Source organism: Mchenga conophoros, linkage group LG6, assembly GCF_057382185.1.
Source record: "Mchenga conophoros isolate Kocher_MC1m ecotype Shallow Benthic linkage group LG6, M_conophoros_male_GT1.1, whole genome shotgun sequence".
Classification (NCBI taxonomy): Eukaryota; Metazoa; Chordata; class Actinopteri; order Cichliformes; family Cichlidae; genus Mchenga; species Mchenga conophoros.
Genome location: NC_140531.1, coordinates 22,221,594 through 22,245,764, shown reverse-complemented (window position 1 = coordinate 22,245,764; position 24,171 = coordinate 22,221,594). Strand labels below are relative to the sequence as shown.

General features: G+C 41.6%; 1 protein-coding gene across 1 annotated transcript in view; it reads left to right on the top strand.

Annotated features, from left to right (window-relative positions):
* ctnna2 (catenin (cadherin-associated protein), alpha 2) overlaps positions 1-24,171 on the top strand; it is a 336,749-nt gene that overhangs the window by 197,531 nt on the left and 115,047 nt on the right. The gene's annotated exons all lie outside the window — the stretch shown is intronic.

Here is a 24,171-nt window from a genome sequence, read left to right as displayed (position 1 = left end):
TTCATCAAAGAATTTCTAAATATCTTCAATGAGACTTAAATGCACTAGTCACCATGTATGTCCTTCATTATATCATAGATGCCACAGGAGCATACGTGTATATATGGTATACTTGTTGCTTGCTTGCCAGCAACAAAGGTCGGCCTGTGAGTCAAGATGATTATGGCGTTCTTCATGTGCTCAAACCACCAGAAATTCTTTGTCGCTGACAGTTATTGCTGTCTGTGTCCATTGTGAATGCAGATGCAATTGTTTCCCACATAATATTAGCATTAAGCTAACATAGATATTCCCTCTGAAGGCTCACTTGTCTTCCTTTGCACTTCTCTGGAATTGCTTCTAGCCGTGTCATTGTTCTGTCCTAAAAGTTCAAAGACAATGAGCTGTGACTGTGTCTTATAGGCTTCACACGAGCCAAGTTTTAAACTTCTGACTCACCTCCTTCCTTTTCTGAGTTAATTGCACATTGGCTAACGGAACTTTCTTGTTCACTTATTCAGAAAACAGAGTCTGAACAAAAAGATAAAGAGTGTTTTTTAATTTTTAATTATGCCCGCTTGACAATCCAGGCTGAGGATATAGAGCCAAGTATACAGTGTGAGAACGAGACGAGAAAGGATGGGAAAGGGTTTACATCGGCGTACGACCTCAGCATTCCTAGCCAAACTAGCAGTTTCCACAAGTTTCTCGAATTTATTGCCTAATTCAAAGTATAGACAGAAACAATTGAGAGGATTATTTCAAAATGTAGGATAGATAGAAAACAGACAAATGTATATTAGCAACAAGTGCGGAAAAAGCAGAAGCCAGAATGATATGGGTAAAAATGAAAATTTGACAAAGCACAACTTATTTTCTTCTTTAAAGTTTTACAGCCTCTGGCAACCGGGGAATTGCATTACTGCCATCTTCTAGAAATAATTGCGATTTGCTAAATAATTCTGTAGAGCAGATCACGAGTCGATCAATAGATCTTTTTCTATGCAATGTTTCTGCTAGTATTTATCTCTGCATTTCATTGTTGCAGGTGATAAGCATACAGAGCCAAGAGGCAGGTGCAAGCATTGATTGGTTAATTGGGAACAGGTGAGGTGGGTGTGATTGTCATGTGGTCATAACCAGGAAGACAGACTGAGGACATCTGGTGGATGTTTGAGGGGTGACATGAAGCAATGTGGAGCACAAATGTGGATTTCTTTCCCCTGCATTTTTTAAATTTAAAAACAAAAAGAATGTCATTTACACATCATAAGCCTTTACATTTTTTAATCCCTTTTATTTTTCTTTAAATTTTTCAGTTTTTCTCACCACTGTGTTGTATCATTATATATACATATCTCTGTCACATTGTCATGAGCCTGGTGTGTTTTAAACATCAGGAGTGAGTTTCTTTAAATTTGGAACAAACATTTGGCTTGATTCAAGGGTGATCAAAGGTCAAAAGGTCACTGTGATTTTTTTTTTTTTTTGGTCCTAACGCAACCCATGAAGAGTCTTTTTGAGAAGTGGCTTAAATATTTATTTTTTTAGTATTTGATATTCATTATTTATTTGTTTAATAGCAAGTATTTGTGCTTATGCTTGGAGTTAAGAGATTGAATTAGTTTAAATTAGGTTAGTAATCAAGATTAGATCTTATAGTGTAAAGCTCAAGGTCACTTTGACTTCACCTCACTCCATTCTCATAAATGTGATATCCTACAGTTTCCAGGATGGAATTTCATTACAACTGGAGCAAATGCTTCACTTAGACTCGAGGATGAACTGATTAAAATTTGATGGTCAACATTTAAGATCACAGTGCCGTCGCAAATCACATTTGCAGCCATATCTCAGGATTCTGTGTGATAATTTTTCACTTAGTGTCAGACGTAAAAGTGAACTGTGGACCGAGGATCACGCAGATATGTGGAAAACTCTTTGAAGTGTGGATATTCCTTTTCCCACTTTTTTCCTCAGCGTGCAGTTAGCAGTCATACCAGAGGACAGTGATGGCATGCTCTAACAAAGAAGCTGTCTTGATGTGTGTCTGTGTACTTTTTTTTTTACCTGGTTGACAATATTTTTAAATCTTGCGTCATGAGTGTTTTTCATATTGTCAATAAGAAAATCTATTAAAAAAATGTTATATAAGAATCAGACTTTCTAGCTATCAGTGATGCTCATACATAATATAATATAATATATGGTATATATGGTAATAATATACACATAATATCATTATTTATTTTGTAATTCATAAATAGCTTTTAATAACGAAGTGGTTATCAGTTATGGTGTATCGTCAGCAGACTGAACTTGATTTGAGGGCTCAAATATGTCTCAAAATTAGAAGCATCTTTGATTGCAGGCCCATTATTAAAATCATTTATTGAATCAGATGACGTCCCACTGTTTGAGTCCGAGAAAACAAGGCAGATGATAACTAATTGGCCTGCCGCAGCGATAATGTTGATGGGCATCTCGGAAAGCATTGAGATAGGGGTTGGCGGAAACACTTACACCCCAGAGTGGAAACAGCAAGACATGATTTCACGTCCACAATGGACCGGGAATTCTAGCAGATGGAGGTTGTCTCAGTTTGAAAGGGTCACAAGCGGACATGGAGTTTATTAATTTAAATTTTCGTATTTGTTGTGTCTCTTCCTTAGTATTTTAATATCCACAGTAATGATCTGAGGAACAGAGGAAATGTCCTGTTTCCTTCACACTTAAACCCGTAATGACAGTAGCCTCGTGAAGGCTTGTGCAGTCTGAGTTTACTCCACAGTATCAAGAAAAGATCCACTTTGTTCAAACAAAGATTTTAAAGGAGCTTGTACTAACTGCAGCTTGGGTAAACAAAAAGGGGAGCGTCATCATGTTCAGTGGGGCATGTGACAAGAGGACCGTGGGTGTCACACTAGGTTATAGCTCCTTGAAGTATGCTTTTGTATGATGCAAAGTTTATTTGTGTAAATATTCTGAATTATTAGCATGACTTGTCCATGTTTTTTAGCTTTAGGGCTGATTGTTTGGTTGGAGGGATGATTTACTCAGCAGAATGGATGAACTTAGAAAACTCTTTGTATTTCTCCATATAATATGATGGAGGTACAATAGCTCAAGGCATTAAGAACACAAGCCTGCCATTACATATTAAAATCTTTAATTCCACGTTGCTAACCCCATTTATATAAATGCATGTAACTTTCAAGTCTGAGACAGCTTGCTCTTTCTCTGCTTATTTTTTGTTGTTGCTTGAAACAGCCAAGCTTGTTATTGTTGGCTGGATAGAGGACATTGCCAATGATTGGCCTTAATGGCTGCTTTTTCCATATTGCATATCGTTGAACTGTCCAAAGTTCATTGTACTTTCAGTATCTGGCATGTTTTGAACCACACGGGCACTTTAGTTTAAGCGTTGGATGTATTTTCGTAAACCACAGAGACTTTCATAATTCCCTCAGCCAGACTCTTTTTAATTTCGGTGGTCTTCTCTGCAGATGCATTTTGCTTTAATGACTAGAGTTTTAATTCAGGATTTGATGATTTGCTTTTAGTTTCACCCCACACTCTTTTGACTTATCTAGTCTTTTGAACATGCTAAACACGCACAACATTTTGAACTTTGAAAGAGTGCAAACATAGAACTTTGAACTTCTTATTTTGATTATGTTGTATATACCTTTTTTTTTCTGTAAACACAGGATATTGATGAAGTATTCCAGGTGGGTAGCTATATCAGAGATGAAACCTCTATGTGGCACTGGCAGTTCTTCCCTTTTAGATGGCATGGCTCTTAACTCTGTCCTCAGTGAAATACAATTATGTAAAGAACTGGACTAACTGCATTGACTAGCATGTTACTTCCCTAAAGTCTAATGAGTATAAATTTGTATGTGTATATAAAATCTAAGTTCACTGAACTTTAGCATCCTTTTATGTTAACAAAATGTGTCAAAAAGCAAACAAATAACAAAAAAGTCACTAAGTCAGACTGCACTCATAAACTAAAGAGTTATACACAACAGTCAGATAGATGATAAACATCAAATGCACTTGGTTGTCAGAGTAGGCTCCGACAAAGATGTATAAACTAAAGAACAAGACAGAAATGCAGTGCATTTTTGTAAGGCACATTTGAAGAGAGAAAATATGCTGCTGTGAGAAGATCTCAAAAAGTAACGCATCATGCCTCTAAAGAAACAACTGACAAAGAAAGTCACTGATATCTATCAGTCTAGAAAGGGTTATAAAGTCATTTCTAAGGCTTTGAGGCTCCAACAAACTATGGTGAGAGCCATTATTAACAAATGGAGAAAACTTGGAACTGTGGTGAACTTTCCCAGGCGAGGTCAGTCTACCAAAATTACTCAAAGAGTGCATCGGTGATTCATCCAGGAAGTCACAAAAGACCCCCGAACAACAACTGAAGCAAAACTGGCATCAATAGCAGAGTCTCAAGGTGAAAACTACTGCAGAACAAAAAGAACACAACACGTCTTGATGGTCACCAAGACTTTTGGTGAAATCGTTTGTGGACTGATGAGACGCAAGTTGTACTTTTTGGAAGGTTAGCATGTCATTAAATCTGTCAAATTAACACAGTATTTCATAAAAAGTACATTATACCAACAGTGAAACATGGTGGTGGTAGTGTGCTTCAGGAATTGGATGACTTGCTATAGTTGATGGAACCATGAGTTCTGCTCACTACCAGAAAATTCTGAAGGAAGATGTCCAGCCATCAGTTCATGACCTGAAGCACTTGGGTTATGCAGAGGGCAATGATCTGATCATAACACATCAGATGTACATATCTATCTATCTATATAAGTAGTGGTACCTAGGCCTCTGGGACCCTCAAGCTCCCATCTCAGGTGCTGTTCCCAGATCTGCTGGAGCCACTCGCCTAGCTTGGTCGTCAATGCACCAAGCGATCCGATTACCACGGGGACCACTGTTACCTTCACCCTCCACATCTTCTCTAGTTCTTCTCTGAGCCCTTGATATTTATCCAGCTTCTTGTGCGCCTTGACCCTGATGTTGCTGTCATTCAGTATCGCTACGTTTATCACTACAGTCTTTCTCTGCTTGTCTACCACCATTATGTCCGGTTGGTTAGCCACCACCATTTGTCCGTCTCTATCTGGAAGTCCCACACGATCTTAGCTAGGTCATTTTCAACCACCCTTGGGGGCGTCTCTCATTTTGACCTCGGGACTTCCAGGCCATACTCGGCACAAATGTTCCTGTATACTATGCTGGCCACTTGGTTATGGCGTACCATGTATGCCCTGCCAACTAGCATCTTGCACCCTGCTGTTATGTGCTAAATTGTCTCAGGGGCATCTTTACACAGTCTGCACCTGGGGTCTTGCCTGGACCCCAGCCTCTATGGATCTTTCTTGGATTTCTCTTTCCTGAGGTATTCACTAAGCTGATGTACTCGTGGATGTTCGTTGTGTCATCCCGGATAGCAGTTCTGACACTCCCTAGTCCTCAGCCTATGAGAGAGAGAGAGAGATGTACTGCTTCACCAAGCAGTTGAACAGGTGTATTTTTTTGTTGAAATGCATCTGTGTGTATTTGTGTATTTGTTGCTCTGACAGAGTGAGAATTAATATGGTTCTAAATTGCTTCCGGCCATGTCCAAAGCAACACGTTCCCAGTTGAGAAAGAGAGAGAGAAAACAACACAGTTTTCCCATGTCACAACACAGTGCAGTCACACACTTCTTGCTTTTATGCTGAAACGAGATCAAAATTCTTCACCCTCCACCACATGCGCACACATTTACAACAACCTGACACAGCCAGTTTTTCACCCACCTTCAGTGGGTTGGTGTGTGGTTTTTCCATATGCAGTATTTCATTCAATTACTTGTTTTAGCTTTGCTACTTAGTCTGTTTCTTTATGCAATTGTGTTCTGGCTCTAATGTTTTTGGATTCAGAGACTACATCAAACAGTGGCTTGTAACTGGGCTCTGTCTGCCAAAGGAACTTTGTTCAGCTGTCAGATGATGCAGAAATCCCACTGAGCACCACCAAGCCCATTTTCAAAACCCAGCTCTCTGAGGCAGCACCCCCCTCCACTTTTGATAGTCCTGACTACTCTGGCCTATTGCCTCATCCAGAGCCAAACAAGCCTGTACATCCTTTATGTGTCCACTAACCTCTCTCATGTTTGGATGAATCGGAGCAGAATGCAGTGACAGAGGAGTCTCTGATGCAAAAGGCTGAAACACTTGTAAATTTAGACAGAAAATTACTTGTCCCTTTATTCCGTGTCCCTGCTTCAAGGTGAAGTTAGAACACTAACCGAGAGTTTTGTATAAACTTTCATTGAAGGTCTTTGTGTATATGAAGTCCTAACCCTTGGACCGTGAATTGAAATTTAAATCAGCAATGACTCAAGCGAAGGAAAGTAAAACGATTTATTTGACATGGGGCACACAATAAGGAAATGTAGGAACGTATTTAAGGAGGGGAAAAGCGCTTCTCCAAAAATATCCCAGCATTGGTGGTATGGTGGTGGTGCAGGAGTAATGATTTAGATCTCAATGAATGTGATGTGGAGAAGAACTGCTAATGAGCAGAGTCAAAGAACTCACGAGGACTGGAGGATAAATAGTAAGGAGGAGAACAGCATCAATGTGAAACTGAAATGAGAGCTGAAACCAGCAGAAAAAGGTAATCTTTTAAAAAATACAACAGTGGCATGACAGAGATTTCTCATTGGTTTAACAGAAGGTTGAAGACAATCAGTTAGGTGAATAGACTGTACCAAAAGTGCTTATTCTAAGCATGAGATAGAAAAAGTAGATAGATTCTGTTACTCATAAATTAAAACTCCACTGGTTAGCAATGTACTTGCAAAAATTCGGAACAAGACACTGTTTCTTTGTAAAAATCTGATTGTGCTTGAAATTATGTGCACAGTGCTGCATCCTTCTTTTGATCAGCCATAATTACCATGTTAAATGGCTATCAGATTTTCCTCGACTTCATCTAAATGTCCCTGTCATTTATTTGTGTGTGTGTGTGTGTGTGTGTGTGTGTGTGTGTGTGTGTGTGTGTGTGTGTGTGTGTGGAGAAAAACAAATAATCGCAATCCAAAAAACTACAGGGTATTAGCAACGTTTAATGGTTTTTATCTTAACGGATTGTTTAAAAAAAAAGAAAGAAAGAAAAGAAAAACAACACAAAAAGAGAAGAACTGATGCCAAGAACCTCCTGGCTGTTCATTCACAGTGACAGTGCCACAGGTGGTGATGTACATGCAGTCCGCTTTCTCCTTTACTGATGACTGACCTTGACAGTAATTAGCTACACGATGACTGAAAAACAGGATGACAATGTTATTCATCACAGGCACAGCTGGGGGTGACCCGGGTTTCCTAAAAATGTCTTATAACTGAAGCCAACTTTATATTCATCATGTGATACTTTAAATGACCTTAAAACAAAAAACACACACAAACACATGCATACACACTGCAGTTTAACAAGATAATTACCATCTTTAATGAGCTAGTATCATATCTCACTGGTTTTACCAAACAAATGGTAGATGCTGACGCTTATCTCATATGACTGTATTATCTCATACTTAATCCTCTGGGTTATTATAAGGACATCTGAATTGTGAATTGGTAATTACTGTAAAATGCATTTCTAAATAACAAATGAATCATAATGAATTCATGTTCATATTTGATAAAATAATACATGATCACTTCATCATCTTGTACTTCCTTTTATTTCCTCCTTGTTCTGATGAATTAGACGTCATGGAGTAATGAAGATGAAATGAATACTATACCTGTGCCAGCATCACATCTGTACAGCACAAAATGCACACAGTGGCATATATTATCAAGCCTACCAACACAAGTCAGTGTTGCTTTAGGTCACCTGACTGACCAAGTGACCCATATGCCAAATGACACTGCAGAGACCTTGGTTGAAATCCACTCGAGACGATTTCCTGTGTGTCATTCCCCCCCATTTCTGCTCTCCTGTACAATCTCTGTACTCCATTGCCTAATAAAGGCTGAAAATACCAAAAATTTCCTCATGTGTCTATATATATATGTGTGTATATATATATATATATATATATATATTAGGGGTGCAACGATATTCGTATCGATATTGAACCATTCGATACAGTGCTTTCGGTTCGGTACGCATATGTATCGAACAATACAACATTTGTAATTTATTTTATCAACTTTCCTTCTGACGATGCTGTCTGTGTTGAGCGCTCAGTGAATCTGCGTTCGACTACTCCGCCTAGGCTGCACTGTCGAGCACAGATCCACTGAGCGCTCAACACAGACAGCATAGTCAGAAGGAAGAGCGCAGGGCAAGCTAGCGAGACAGAAGTTAAGCTCTTCTTGCAACATGGACCTCCCCCACCCTCATTCAGATCTGGCGTTTGGAATAATTTTGGTTTTCATGTGACGTATGACCCTGAAGGTAAGCGAGTCATGGACTAAAGTAAAACAGTATGTTGGATGTGCCATGCAATGCTCAATTACATGGGTGGGAACTAGTGTGTTAGCGCAGTTAGCTCGTTAACGTGTTGGCCGTCTAGCCCCATGCACGGAGCGATCGGCGGTAGCTCGTTAACGGAGATTTGCCGTGTTGTGGCGTTAAGGTCATTTCAACGAGATTAACCTGAAAGCACTAGTGGGAACACAACGAATATGACTGCACATTTACGCCGACATCATCCTAGTGCAAAGACAAAAACAACAAGCATGCTACTAACTTTAGCCGAGTCATTTAGACAGCTGTTAGCACATTCTCCTTATGCTGCTGAGAATATAGCCCAGAAGAAGCGGATAGTATAGCTTTTATTTTGGAAAGAGACATTTCTCTGTAATAAACTCTCTTTTCCAAAGATGAGTGATTCCTCAATCAGATACAGGGCTTGCAATATCGCTAGCCCGACGTCCTGGGGCTAGCGATTTTTCCAGTCGGGCTACCACAATCTATCTCTTCCCTGCCCGTCGGGTTATTGTAGGAAGGAAAAATATATGTCAATGCTTTTGCATTCTTTCAGAAATGTAGCTGGGTAATTATGTCATTGGCATCGGTGAGCCACTGTCAATATGTGACATATTGAAATCGCGTTTGAATTTGCGCTTGTTTTTTTGCTTTCACTTTGCAATCGTGCGAACTGTGTATAGAGAGCGACAGCACTGATCTGTGAGTGATGATAATTTGTGCACCAATTCCTCTGACATCGTCTTATTAATCGTTAGCTTACTATGCAAACATGACAAGTGAAATCTCCCGCAGCTTAAACATGTGAGAGGTTGATCGCACAGAGAATCGCTGAGCTTATGTGAGTGTGTGTGTAAAAGCAGCAGGATTTATATTTGACTACGATGACCTGGATGACTGAGAACCTTCACAGACAGATATATATTTTAGTTCTGCTGAGCCAAATAAGACAGGTCAGGGTGAAGAAGTGACAGCCAAAGAAAAGCTTACCACAAAACGGAGAAGTTATGACAAATCACACTATAAGGCAAAAAGAAAGTGCAGCTTTATGGTTTCATGGACAAAATAATTTCTGTGGCTGCAATATGATGAGCTAAATAACCAGGGCTGCACATAAGTGGTCCGCAGGTGCGCATTCGCTGTCAAAATAAAAAACACGCACAAGGGTTAGGGCTAAATTTAAAAACTGTACTTTTGAGTTAAAATATATATTTATAATTTTAATAAATGACAAATTAAAAAGGCATGAACATTTTTTTTGTATCGAAAAAATATCGAACTGTGACACCAAAGTATCGAACCGAACCGAACCGTGAATTTTGTGTATCGTTGCATCCCTAATATATATATATATATATATATATATATATATATATATACCCGAGGGCGAGCGTCTGGTGGCCGGGCCTTAGTCCATGGGCCCATCCTCCCGCAGGAGGCGCCATAGGGGTCGGGTGCATTGTGTGCCGGGTGGCGGCCAGGAGCGGAGGCCCTAGCGGACTGACTCCCGGCTGCCAAGACTGGCAATAGGGACATGGAATGTCACCTCTCTGGTGGGGAAGGAGCCTGACTTAGTGCGTGAGGTTGAGAGGTACCGGCTAGCTATAGTCGGGCTCACCTCTACGCATAGCTTGGGCTCTGGAACCAGTCTCCTGGAGAGGGGCTGGACTCTGTCTCACTCTGGAGTTGCCCCTGGTGAGAGGCGGCGGGCTGGGGTGGGTATTCTAATATTCCCTCAGCTTGCTGCCGGTACGTTGGGGTTTTTCCCGGTGGATGAGAGGGTTTGTTCCCTGCGCCTTAGGGTCGGGGAACGGGTCCTGACTGTCATCTGCGCTTATGCGCCGAGTGACAGTTCGCTGGAAGGTGCTCCACCTGGAGACTCTGTTGTCCTGCTGGGAGACTTCAATACTCACGTGGGTAACGACAGCGAGAACTGGAGGGGCGTGATTGGGAGGAACGGCCTCCCTGATCTGAACCCGATCGGTGCTTTGTTATTGGACTTCTGTGCTAATCACAGTTTGGCCATAACGAACACCCTGTTCGTACATAAGAGTGTCCAGAAGTGCACGTGGCACCAGGACGCTCTAGGCCGTAGGTCGATGATCGATTTTATAATCGTATCACCAGACCTGCGACCATATGTTCTGGACACTCAGGTAAAGAGAGGGGCTGAGCTGTCAACTGATCACCACCTGGTGGTGAGTTGGATCAGGTGGCGGGGGAGGACGCTGGACAGACCTCGTGCACCTAAACGCGTAGTGAGGGTGTGCTGGGAACGTCTAGCAGAGGCCCCAGTCCGTGAGATCTTCAACGCACACCTCCGGCAGAGCTTCAACAGCATTCCGAGGGAGACTGGGGTCATTGAGTCCGAATGGACCATGTTCAGCGTCTCCATTGACGAAGCTGCTGCATTGAGCTGCGGCCGCAAGGTGGTTGGTGCCTGCCGTGGTGGTAATCCCCGAACCAAATGGTGGACACCAGAGGTGAAGGGAGCCACCAGGCTGAAGAAGGAGTCCTATCGGGCTTGGTTAGCCTGTGAGACTCCGGAGGCAGCCGACAGGTATCGACAGGCCAAGCGGAATGCGGCTCGGGCAGTGGCTGAAGCAAAAACTCGGGTGTGGGAGGAGTTCGGAGAGGCCATGGAAAAAGACTTTCGGACTGCCTCGAAGAGATTCTGGCAAACCATCAGGCGTCTCAGGAGGGGAAAGCGGTGCTCTACCTGCACTGTGTATAGTGCTGGCGGAGCGCTGCTTACGTCGACTGAGAAAATTGTCAGGCGGTGGAAGGAATACTTCGAGGACCTCCTTAATCCCACTGACACGTCTTCCGAGGAGGAAGCAGAGTCTGGGGATGAGGGGAATGGCCCGTCAATTTCCGGGGGCGAGGTCACTGAGGCAGTTAAACAACTCCTTGGTGGCAGAGCCCCTGGTGTTGATGAGGTCCGCCCCGAGTTCCTGAAGGCTCTGGACGTTGTAGGGCTGTCCTGGTTGACACGCCTCTGCAATGTTGTGTGGAGATCAGGGGCAGTACCTGTGGACTGGCAGACCGGGGTGGTGATCCCCATCTTTAAGAAGGGGGACCGGAGGGTGTGTTCCAACTACAGGGGGATCACACTCTTCAGCCTCCCTGGGAAAGTCTATGCAGGAGGAACAATGCGGTTTTCGTCCTGGTCGCGGAACACTGGACCAGCTCTTTATCCTCTCGAGGATACTTGAGGGTGCATGGGAGTTTGCCCAACCAGTCTACATGTGTTTTGTGGACTTGGAGAAGGCATTCGACCGTGTCCCTCGGGGTGTCCTGTGGGAGGTGTTGCGGGAGTATGGGGTGTCTGGCCCATTGCTACGGGCCATTCGATCCCTATACAACCGTTGCAAGAGCTTGGTTCGCATTGCCGGCAATAAGTCGGAGTCGTTCCCGGTGGGTGATGGGCTCTGCCAGAGCTGCCCTTTGTCTCCGGTTCTGTTCATCATTTTTATGGACAGGATTTCTAGGCGCAGCCAAGTGGCGGAGGGCTTTCGCTTTGGTGGCCTCAGAATCTCATCTCTGATTTTTGCGGATGATGTGGTTCTGTTGGCTTCATCGGGTGAGGGCCTCCAGCTCGCACTGGAACGGTTCGCAGCCGAGTGTGAAGCAGCAGGAATGAGGATCAGCACCTCCAAATCTGAGGCCATGGTTCTCAGCCGGAAAAGGGTGGAGTGCCCACTCCGGGTCGGGGATGAGTTCCTGCCCCAAGTGGAGGAGTTCAAGTATCTCAGGGTCTTGTTCGCGAGTGATGGGAGAAGGGAGCCGGAGATCGACAGACGGGTTGGGGCTGCAGCTGCAGTAATGCGGACGCTGCACCGGTCCGTCGTAGTGAAGAGGGAGCTGAGTGTAAAAGCGAAGCTCTCAATTTACCGGTCGATCTACGTCCCTACCCTCACCTACGGCCACGAGCTGTGGGTAGTGACCGAAAAAACGAGATCGCGGATACAAGCGGCAGAAATGAGCTTCCTCCGAAGGGTGGCTGGCCTCTCCCTTAGAGATAGGGTGAGAAGTTCGGCCATCCGGGAGGGGCTCAGAGTAGAGCCGCTGCTGCTCCACATCGAAAGGAGCCAGCTGAGGTGGTTCGGGCATCTGACAAGGATGCCCCCTGGGCGCCTCCTGGGTGAGGTGTTCCAGGCATATCCCACCGGGAGGAGGCCCCGGGGCAGACCCAGGACACGCTGGAGAGATTATATCTCTCGGCTGGCCTGGGACCGGTGTTCCCCCGGATAAGCTGGAGGAGGTGGCTGGGGAGAGGGAGGTCTGGGCCTCTTTTCTTAGGCTGCTGCCCTCCGCGACCCGGCCTCGGATAAAGCGGATGAAGGTGGATGGATGGATGGATATATATGTATGTGTGTGTGTGTATATATATATATATATATATATATATATATATATATATATATATATATATATATATATATATATATATGAACTGTGACAACTTCCTAAACTTCTTTCACTTTCATTCTGAAATCAGTAAAAATGTATTCATAATGCATGATGCAACAGCAATAAGATCAGTGTAAGTGCTGCAGTGAAATCATCCTGTCCCATCATACACCAGTTTCATACAGGAGAGTTTGTAATTTTGGCTGTTTTAGTTTCATGTCTGAGTACTGTGTGTGCTGGCTTACAGTGACATTGTCATGGATTACTGGAATACAGAGCAGAGCCACCAAAGCTTTAGTGGTGACATCTCTGCTTTTTCAGTTCAAAATAAAAAAAGGCCTACTGTATCCGCTTTCCAACATTGTAACATTTATCTAGGCTGCAAAAAAGTTGCCTTGAATTTTCACACAGAAGGGGGATTTGTAACAGGGACAGATAGCAATGTGTGATCAGAGTAAAATATTTCTCTGTGTCTATCAGAAGTTTGTAAAAGTGGATTTTGTTCATGTAGAATTGATAGAAAATTCCATCATGTTTTCTTTATCAGACGTCTGCACAAGGGTTATCATAATAATGTTACCTTGGCATTTGTGAATCTTTACTTTGGCATTCTAAGTGTGTACACAGCGTTAACACAAATAAGGTCTTCTTACAAATATTGCAAGAAACTACTGAATGCAACCTCTTCTCTTCATACAGAGAGTGCAGAATGAGTATTTTGTCCACATCATCCTCTTCATGCATGTTGTCTTACTCCAAGCTGTATAGGCTCGAAAGCCTACTACCAATTAAGCATATTAGGTGATGTGCATCTCTGTAATGAGAAGGGGTGTGGTCTAATGACATCAACACCCTATATCAGGTGTGCATAATTATTAGGCAACGTCCTTTCCTTTGGCAAAATGGGTCAAAAGAAGGACTTGACAGGCTCAGAAAAGTCAAAAATAGTGAGATATCTTGCAGAGGGATGCAGCAGTCTCAAAATTGCAAAGCTTCTGAAGCGTGATCATCGAACAATCAACCAGCGACCCTGTTCAAAATAGTCAACAGGGTCGCAAGAAGCGTGTGGAAAAACCAAGGCGCAAAATAACTGCCCATGAACTGAGAAAAGTCAAGCGTGCAGCTGCCAAGATGCCACTTGCCACCAGTTTGGCCATATTTCAGAGCTGCAACATCACTGGAGTGCCCAAAAGCACAAGGTGTGCAATACTCAGAGACATGGCCAAGGTAAGAAAGGCTGAAAAACGACCACCACTGAACAAGACACACAAGCTGAAACGTCAAGACTGGGCCAAGAAATATCTCAAGACTGGTTTTTCTAAGGTTTTATGGACTGATGAAATGAGAGTGAGTCTTGATGGGCCAGATGGATGGGCCCGTGGCTGGATTGGTAAAGGGCAGAGAGCTCCAGTCCGACTCAGACGCCAGCAAGGTGGAGGTGGAGTCCTGGTTTGGGCTGGTATCATCAAAGATGAGCTTGTGGGGCCTTTTCGGGTTGAGGATGAAGTCAAGCTCAACTCCCAGTCCTACTGCCAGTTTCTGGAAGACACCTTCTTCAAGAAAAACATGATTTTCATGCAGGACAATGCTCCATCACACGCGTCCAAGTACTCCACAGCGTGGCTGGCAAGAAAGGGTATAAAAGAAGTTAAACTAATGACATGGCCACCTTGTTCACCTGATCTGAACCCCATTGAGAACCTGTGGTCCATCATCAAATATGAGATTTACAAGGAGGGAAAACAGTACACCTCTCTGAACAGTGTCTGGGAGGCTGTGGTTGCTGCTGAACAGTTGATGGTGAACAGATCAAAACACTGACAGAATCCATGGATGGCAGGCTTTTGAGTGTCCTTGCAAAGAAAGGTGGCTATATTGGTCGCTGATTTGTTTTTGTTTTGTTTTTGAATGTCAGAAATGTATATTTGTGAATGTGGAGATGTTATATTGGTGTCACTGGTAAAAATAAATAATTGAAATGGGTATATATTTGTTTTTTGTTAAGTTGCCTAATAATTATGCACAGTAATAGTCACCTGCACACACAGATACCCCCCTAAAATAGCTAAAACTAAAAACAAACTAAAAACTACTTCCAAAAACATTCAGCTTTGATATTAATGAGGTTTTTGGGTTCATTGAGAACATGGTTGTTGTTCAATAATAAAATTATTCCTCAAAAATACAACTTGCCTAATAATTCTGCACTCCCTGTACATTTATTGAAAAAACATCCCCAGAGATTTTTATTGTGAAGACTAAAGGTTTGTACTAGTAGGCCGTTATTTCTAACTGATTTTCAAACCAGCAAAACGGTGTTAACATAAAATCGTGTGCTCCGAGTGTGATCCCTGCCCAACAAAGAGCAGCTCCACGATTAAAAATGCAGTCAGAGTTGTTTCAGTGCAAACTACACTTGCTCTGTTGATTACAGTGAAAGAACATGTCACCAAACAACAGTGTCAGTTACAGAGTGGCTCTTTCATGTGTTTTTAATGTTTTTTTTTTCTTTCTTCAAAGACTGAAGATCTGAAGATAATGTCATCTTAAGCCTTTACTGCCACTCATTGCTTAGTCACAGGCAGCACAGGACAGAGTCAGGGTCACATTGGGCTAAGTTAGGTGATCTTCTACAGCACTTGATAAAATTACACTGACATCAGCTTAGTAGTTAAACACTGTAATCTTGCACTCAAGTATTTGAGTGTGCTTGTGCTTGTGTGGCTGCGCGCACGAGCTGGTGTGTGTACTGTTTTCATGTTATGTCAGGGTGATAACTTTATTTATCTACCACTCAAATTTCTTTTCCAATATAAAATAACATTTTAGGCTATATTAAACACCAGGCTTGTTAAGTGCGTCTTTACTGGAAAGTCTTTACTAATCATTTTGCACAGTTTTACTTGATTTGCTAAATCTTGTTCTTGAAATATTTTAGGTGGAAATGTAATTTATTGTAGGCGGCAAGAACCAATAAAAGGTGTCTGTTTAGAAAGGGATTCTTTTCCTTTCTTAGTATGGGCGATGATGACTAATGAAAATTGTAATTTATGAATTTCCAACGTTCGAGTTTATAAACAATACTCTGGTCAAGGCAAATAAAAGGTTGACTATACAAACTGCATTAGTGGCTCTAAAGTGTAGTTGTTCACACATTTATCTGTCCAGTGAAAGATCCCTTGTTCGATCCCTGGAGGAGACACAAATCCATTGGGGGTCATTCCAAACAAACGGAGCCATTCGCTGTGTCGACCTCTTGTGAAGTCAAAATTAGCTTATACAAACCACAACGGGGGAATGTTTGATAGATAACCCCTTTGTTTCAAACAGCAGTTGTCATAATTGTATCAAGGTATAGATCTATTTCACTGGTAGGTGTAAATTGACGTTGGATTTTATATCACAGTGATTTTATTTCAGGGGTCAGAGTGTAACAGTTGTTGACATGTGGAGCAAATGACACCATTGCTGTTGTGCACGTTTGTATGAGTGTATGGATGTGTGGGGATATTTATCTCGTTGTCTCTCTGGTTATTTATTTATTTTTTTTCTCATATGTTTTACATAGTATATATCAGTCATAAATCAAGTTACCACAGTCAATGGAAATGTGTGCAGAATCCACTTCACTCAGTATATCTGTACCTGCAGGGAAGCAAACATTAGTAAGCCACACTCTGGAGACATCAGACTGGTGTCAAAACTCAGACAGCAGGAGCAGAGAAATTAGTGCGCTCTATCTATGCTGCAACTGATTATTAATGTGGATAACAGCGCTTTAGATGTAGCCTCTAGCACTCACAATCCATAGGTGAATCGAATTGCCTCTATGCTCTTAATGTGCACTGTCTTGTAAGCAGTGCAAGTATTTTATTATTCTCCTCAGCTGTGTTGCACCTGAAGTTATAAAGCTATCATTTATCCAGGGGGAGAAAAAATGTGATTACAATTTGAAAACAATTATTGTAGCCTTGTTACAAAGCCCTAATTGACGTGAATCTTTTTAGATGAAAACAGCTACTGGTTTAACATGGATAATATTTATAAAGTAGACAACAACTGGGACGATAAATTCTTTGACCATATTGATCTTAGATCTCTGCCTTTATTGTGATGTCAGGTTAAATATGCTGAATGAATTTACACAATTGGAGCTCTGTTGAGGTGACTAAATTTGTCCACTTGCAGATAGACAGACAGGTACAGCTGCCAAACTGACATTTTGCACACCATAAAAACACATACACACGCATAAAAAAACCCCACAGTCGCCAACAATTGCAACTGTTAAGAAAATGGCTCAGATTACGTCTGTATTAGGCCATCTACCATTAAACATTGTTTTCATAGTGAAACTACCTGTGTCTAGTCTGCTAATTGGTCATTTATTTAGTGAACTATGTCCAGAGTGATGTGCCAAAACAACATGAAAATGGCTAAATCTGCCATTATTATTTTCTCTCTTTGAAGTTGGCCGACAACAAAACAGTCCAAAAAAAGCAGCAAAACATAGCCTAAAGCTTGGATTAGATGGAAGAACATCTACCTCTTGCTGATAATATCTGTCCACAGACAGACAGGTAAACATACTGTAAACACTTGCCAAGTATCCCAGAATGCTGTGTGTGATGGTTCCCGCTAAAGTAGGTACTTCCAAGACTGTATGCATCTCCGTGATGATGTACACACAGGCAGACTCACCACGTGAAAGCAAGACTGGAAGTTAATTCTTTGATTTTTGTCTGGTTTACGAGTTTTATTCATTTTAGTTTCAATACAAGTGTTTTTTAACATACTTATTCAGCTGTTTTAGCCTTAAAACACCATAAAAATTGTTTGTTTTTTTAATGTTGCATTATGTCACTCACCTCACCCCTTGACCTTATTTTCCTCTTATGTACACTTGATAACACACATTTAGATAAAAGGACTTTCGAAACGTTGCAAGCGAATACTGCAATCTCACGTATCTTGCCTGACTAAAACTATTAAATTCAGCAGTAATGATTTGTATTGTGCACTATCAAAATGTTAGTTCTGTCCTGTTAATGTGCTTTGTGTCAAATTTATTGCACCACTCAACCCTTAGAAGCCAACATAATTTCTCATCTTCCAGCAATCATGACATGATGTATACCAACCACAAGCACAATGTACAGATAACTAGGGAGTATGGCAGATCTGTGCAATGTGACATTACATGCTGACACCCCCCCCCCCAAGCCCCACTCAATAGAAGGAAAAAATACAATAGTTATCACATCATAAGACCAGTGGATTCAAAACTGCACCCTTGATTAATATGCAGAGTGCTGTCTCTGGCAGCAGACAATGGCAGCTAAATCCTCTGACAAGAAGAAAAATTCACAGCCTCGCTTCCTCTCCGCCGTCTCTGTGCTCGCGTGCATTTATTCGTGTCTTGTGCACACTGTCTAACTGCTTAAAAATGTTTTGCATGATTGACTTTCTCCCGCTCAGTAATGTCAACCCTAGATGTCTGTAAGAGAATCAAAATCACCATTTATTTACAAAGCCATGTACCCGTTGACAACCCACTAAAGATTAAATGAATTCAAAGTTAAAGACCTTCGGTTTTAGGGAGTCATTTTAATATGCAAACACCTATATGCGAGCACGCTGACCTTTACGAAACACTAGCCCAGCATCATCAACCACTCGAACCAAGCCGTCTCGGTATCGGCGTGATTCATCGAGTCGTTCTTCTATCAATTCCAGGCTCTCGCAGCTGCCCACCTGCACCAGAGCCTTGTCTACCAGACGGGCCATGCATAATTAAGATGATAACCCACAACAGAGACCTGACCCTGTCACAGCATTGAAAATAAGTCTGACCAGCCCAGGGGCACACTTCACCCTCTATGTTATGCTCAGAAAGTTCCTATTTGGCCTCTCCCAAGCTACCACAACTTATTGCTTGACAGTTTGCTGAACTGTTTTAATACAATTTTAGAATAAATAAATAAATAACCTGCACACCTATCCTTATTGTCTGTTTAAATATGTGAAAGGTCTCTACTTTACAGACTTCTTAAATATAATGAAATCAATATTGTGACTTTGACCAGAAACTGTACTTAACAAAAAAAAAAGTTAATTAGGTTTCACAGAGATTATAAGCCTCTTGTTGCATATATTAAGTATAATTTAGGTGGTATTGGGTTTGGAATACCAAACCCAATATGCAGCATTGTCTGAAATATGCAGCATTGTCCAAAAATGACATTCTACACTGAAAGCGTATGGACCATGGAGATATGGACCATGGGCTCCATTCACACCATTTGCTATGACGTTTTCTTTCTTTAACCATGGAGGAAGTGATGTCTTTGCTGCACAAAGCCAATGTTTTTATAGACAAAGAGTTGCCAAGCTCACATAAATAAAGGTCCATCATATGTAAATAAAAGACTGGTGCAGAATGCCCTTGTTTCCACAGCTGAATCAATTTATCAGTCTGTGATCACATCAGTGCTCATTTAGATGTTGTGCGACAGTTTAATAAATCAACTCTAGAGAGGTTCATATGTCTCTCCGAGTGTTTGAATCTGTGCCATTTCCAAGACGCTTTGATAAATGACGGCCAATATTTTCAAGGGTGATGTCTACATATCATTTCCTGAAAATAGTGGTTGGGCTCCAACAACTGTAACCATTGTAGGAATACATTTTATAAGTCAGCTTAAGGAAGAGAATGATGTCCTCTGAAAAGACATCAATCTCTAAACACCCACCATGACAGTAAATCCTTTCCCCCAATCCATCCTCACACAGTGCAGTTATATCATGTCTGGATATTCTGTGGCTTTACTGTTTTTATTTTTATTTTTTTATCTTCTTTTTTTATTTCTTGCAGCTAATAGCAACAACTCTGTTAGTGGCTTGCTCTGGTGCCTGGCTAGACTCACAAAGCCTACATTAAAGGACAGTGGGAGAGATAATCATTCCACCAGTGCAGCCAGCTTTTGCGATCTTTGAAGTTGTTGCTTGCTCAATCATTACAGCAAGGAAACACCCTGTTGTCTTGCTCTATACAGTGTATCGGTTTATATTTACACAGTTACTGTCTCAACAGCAGACTCAGATACAATAGCAGTTGGTATGTCTGTATTATCACACTATCATTAGCTAGTTTGTATTTGATCTGCTGTCAGACCTGAGGCCGTTCTTTCTTTTTCTTTTTTTCCTTTTCTTCCCCCTGTTTTTCCAAACTGTCCTAATCCCTGATTAGTGCCACCTACGGTGCTGCAGTGCACCCACAGGAGCAGTTTGAGTCATCATTAGCCTGGTTCACAAAAATGTGCATATCACTCTGTGTCCCTTGCTAACCACCAATTTTACACTGAAGGCAAAGAGCAGCTGGCTCTGGAGAATTGTTGTTGTGTAACCTGAGTGTTTTTCTTTGGCTGCTGTGTCACCTGAATTACCCAGCACCACTCACCGACGCACCCGCCTCTCTTACCTAACAGCGGAGGGGAATAATTACTTGATCCCCTGCTGAAATTGTAAGTTTGATCACTTACAAAGAAATGATTAGAATATCAATCAAAAACCCAGAATGAAACACACATTACATAAAAGTAAGGATGTTTCTTGTAGTCGGTCACCAGGTTTGCACACATCTCAGGAGGGATTTTGGCCCACTCCTCTTTGCAGAAACTCAGAAACCATGTCACCGCTGTGCTTGCCAGGATGGCTTTCTCTACCAAGTACCAAGTCATGCATTGCTGGAAGATCAAATGCTTATTTCGCTAAATGACATGCAAATCTATTTATAACTTTTGTGTGATTTTTGGATTTTTGGTTGATATTCTGTCTCTTTCTATTAAAATTAAACTCTGATTAAAATTGGAGACTGCAGGGGATCCAAGTAATTATTTCCCCAACTGTACCTTCACTTTACCTATGCGGCTCATTTGTTTGAGCAAACGTGTGAGTGATGGAATGGAAACCAAACACATCTGCGTTTGAAAAAACTTGTTTTCACGTCAGTCACTTCAGGTTTCTGGAGCTACCTCTTCGACTTGTCGTCCTGTACTCGACACTGTATATTTAAAAGGTCACAGAATGGTGGGTTTGACAGTTGGGAACGGTGAGCGGAACGAGGCCATCAGCAAGTGTGACGGTGGACAATGTCTAGACACAACAATCTGCTTCCTTATTTCTCTGCCATTGCACTTTTTTCCATTGACTTGGTACCTATACCCTGCATTTCCAGTATACAGTCTTATACTAATCTCTGTTTTGTAGTATCATATATTCTCAGAACTCTTATGTTAAAAGTAGCTGTAACTGGAATATGTCTGTATTACATGATAGCCATAGGCAAACCTAGTAGTAGTGGGATTTTGACAGAGACTAGAGCCTGATTTGCAATTTAATTCACCATTGTTTGGTCTGATTTACTATGGAGGAGTGAAGAATGGAATGATGCAATGCAGGAAAGGAAATTTATGATGAAACTGGGTTATGTATTGAGGTATTAATAACAGGTCCTTGAACCGGACCGACCTATAGCGCTGTGTTGTGGGTGTTCTAGCTGCTCTGTAGTATTGGTTTTACGTTGGAAGCTTAAAACTAAAAAAAAACAACAGTAAAAAAAACAAACCCACGTACTTCCAGACAGCCGCATCACGGTTGTGTATGCATGTATAGGCAAGTGTGCGTGTGTGTGTGATAAATTGACTTTTTCAGCTCTGCAGTGAAACAAAAGTACATCAATGATACTCAAACCTTCTTCTCACCCCATTGACTCGCTTTTTTTCTCTTTACCACAGCCTTGCTCTCAGAGATATCGCACCGCTCTCTTATTTTCTCACCCTCTCTAACCTATTCTCAGCCTCTCCCTCCCTTCCTTCTCTTCTCTCCTGCTGCCCTTCCTTCAGTCCCTCCCTCGCAAAACTACTTGCTATTCAGTTCAGGGAGGCTGCAGGCAGCATTGCTCTAGCTCCCCATACTGCTGCTGCAGGACTAGACTTTTTTATTCCCTACTCTCTCTCTTTCTGTCTGATAACCAGACATTTCCCCTCACTCCTTTTCTTATTCTCCTGAAACTATGCACCTAAAACCTTGGCTTACGGCCCAACGCACTTAATATTTAACCCTCAACGTTCCGCTGCTTCTACTTGTTTCCTTTTTTCCTTTTTTGGGGCGGTTGTGTTTTGGAGAGTGCATTTCACACTGTACATAGACATACGTGTCTTTTCAAATAGACAAACCTTTTTGGAAACAACACAAGAGTCCAATATCTTCCCATGCTGGGTAGATCTTGCCAGGATGTCATAAGTATTTTATTCACTTCAGAGCCCTCAACAACCCCTGTTATAATTTGACATCACCTTTCCTGTTACCAGCTCAGCCGCTGACTGACTTTTTTTGGGAAAATGGACAGTGATAGTTCAGAGCTTCACAGTGTCGTTGGACTGCATCTGACTAAATGGAAATGGATAATAAAATCTTAATGGCATCTGTAGACTATGGCTGTAAAGGCCACATAAGGTCTGAATTTTCTAGAACAAGCTTATGACTATCAGTTTATTAGCTTGGTTGAGCTTGTAATAGATTCATTCAATCATACATACCCCTAATGTGTGTTCCTTAAAACCAAATCAGTTTATGTGTTTACACTCTTTATTTTAATGTGCTTTGTTCACATCTGGCTGTCGAACAAAGTGCACAGCGAGGTAATAAACTTGCAACCAGATATCCTTTCTTTCCTGCCTCTGCGTGTTTGTTTTTGTTTTTTTAATGGCACCACCTCTGTCTTTGTTGTGTTTTTGCTTCCCTGACCCCGAATTTTCATTTACATCAAGTTACAATGTTATTTGTGTACCTTAAAAAGCTAGGCTGTGCAGTGTTAAACTGAGGATTGTCCTCATGCCCCGAGTGGTTTAAGATGCACACCAGCTTGTGCCCTTTGCTGCATGTCATCCTCATTTCTCTGTGTCAGTGTGTATTTTTAGTGTGTCTTTTCAAAGGAATAACAATGCAGCAATCATTTATGGAGACAAGCCTGGGAGCTCTAGTGAATTTAGCTTTAAAAAAAAACTATGTTGAGCTCTGTAGTTCTTCATGAAGTCTCTGAATTTAGTGTTTGTGTAGCATCCATCAAACAATTAACATTTAGCCTTTCACACAGGGCGTTAATACTTCCTTCTGTGTTTGCTCCATCCCAGACAAACTGTTCATTTCATACTTACGATGCACTTGATGATAAGCCAGATGCTTCCTCTCATGCACAGCCTGCTTGACCACAGATGCTAATAGCCAGTGACAGGCCCACAGTCTAAACATCAGCCAGTGTAATGAGAGGAGTAAGCAAACGGCATCAACCATTAAACATAAGAGGGCTTGTGCCAGAAGGCACTCCAGCTCCTCCTCAGGCAGTGCCCTCCTAGGCTGCATTAACTGTAACTGACAAGAGACTGCCAAGATAAAACAGCACAGTTATAGATACTATGGTTAACCATGTGAGAGGAGAAGAGACTTGAAGCTCTCATATAAGGACTGCATGACAGGTTGGGAGTCTCGTACTGTCTGCCCAAAGGGTTAGAATGAGAACTTTACTCACTGCTTCATTCTCCCAAAGCAAATGGTTTACGAAGTGTGTGTGTGTGTGTTTACTGTTTAGTATTGTACTGAATTTGATCATTGACCATTTATCTGACATGCTCATCAAGAGCGTGACAAAAAACCCTTTGTTTAATCATAAGTAATTGGTTAAGCAACTGTATGATCCAGATTTTTTGTTAATCTAAAATAAAATTAATTATAGATGAGACAGTAATTTACCTAAGCATTGTGTAGACCCTCCTCAAAATGATAACTGATGTGTATAATTAGTGAAACATAACAGATAATGGGTAACATGAAGCCGACAGGGATTCAAGGACTAAGAGCCGCTGCCTTGGGTCATTATTGAATTCATTAAGCCTCATTTATTAAAAAAGAAAAAAAAGACAGGTTAGTGTTTGAACCTATGCGCTTGTCTTTACAGACATCACTTAGTGTGCAGCTCATCTATTAATCAGAGCTTCCAGCAAGTCTTTCTTTTCCTTTTTTATTTCAATTTGGTATCATTTCAGCATCAGTTAGTGTAGAAAAAAAAAACTTACCTGAGACTGTCACAAGAATAGCTGAAGCATGTAAAATTTCTGCAAGACAGGGAGTAAATAAAATGTGTCCAGTCAGTATCATTGAAATTATGTATGTTGTGCAATGCAGCTCACCAACCTGCAGTGG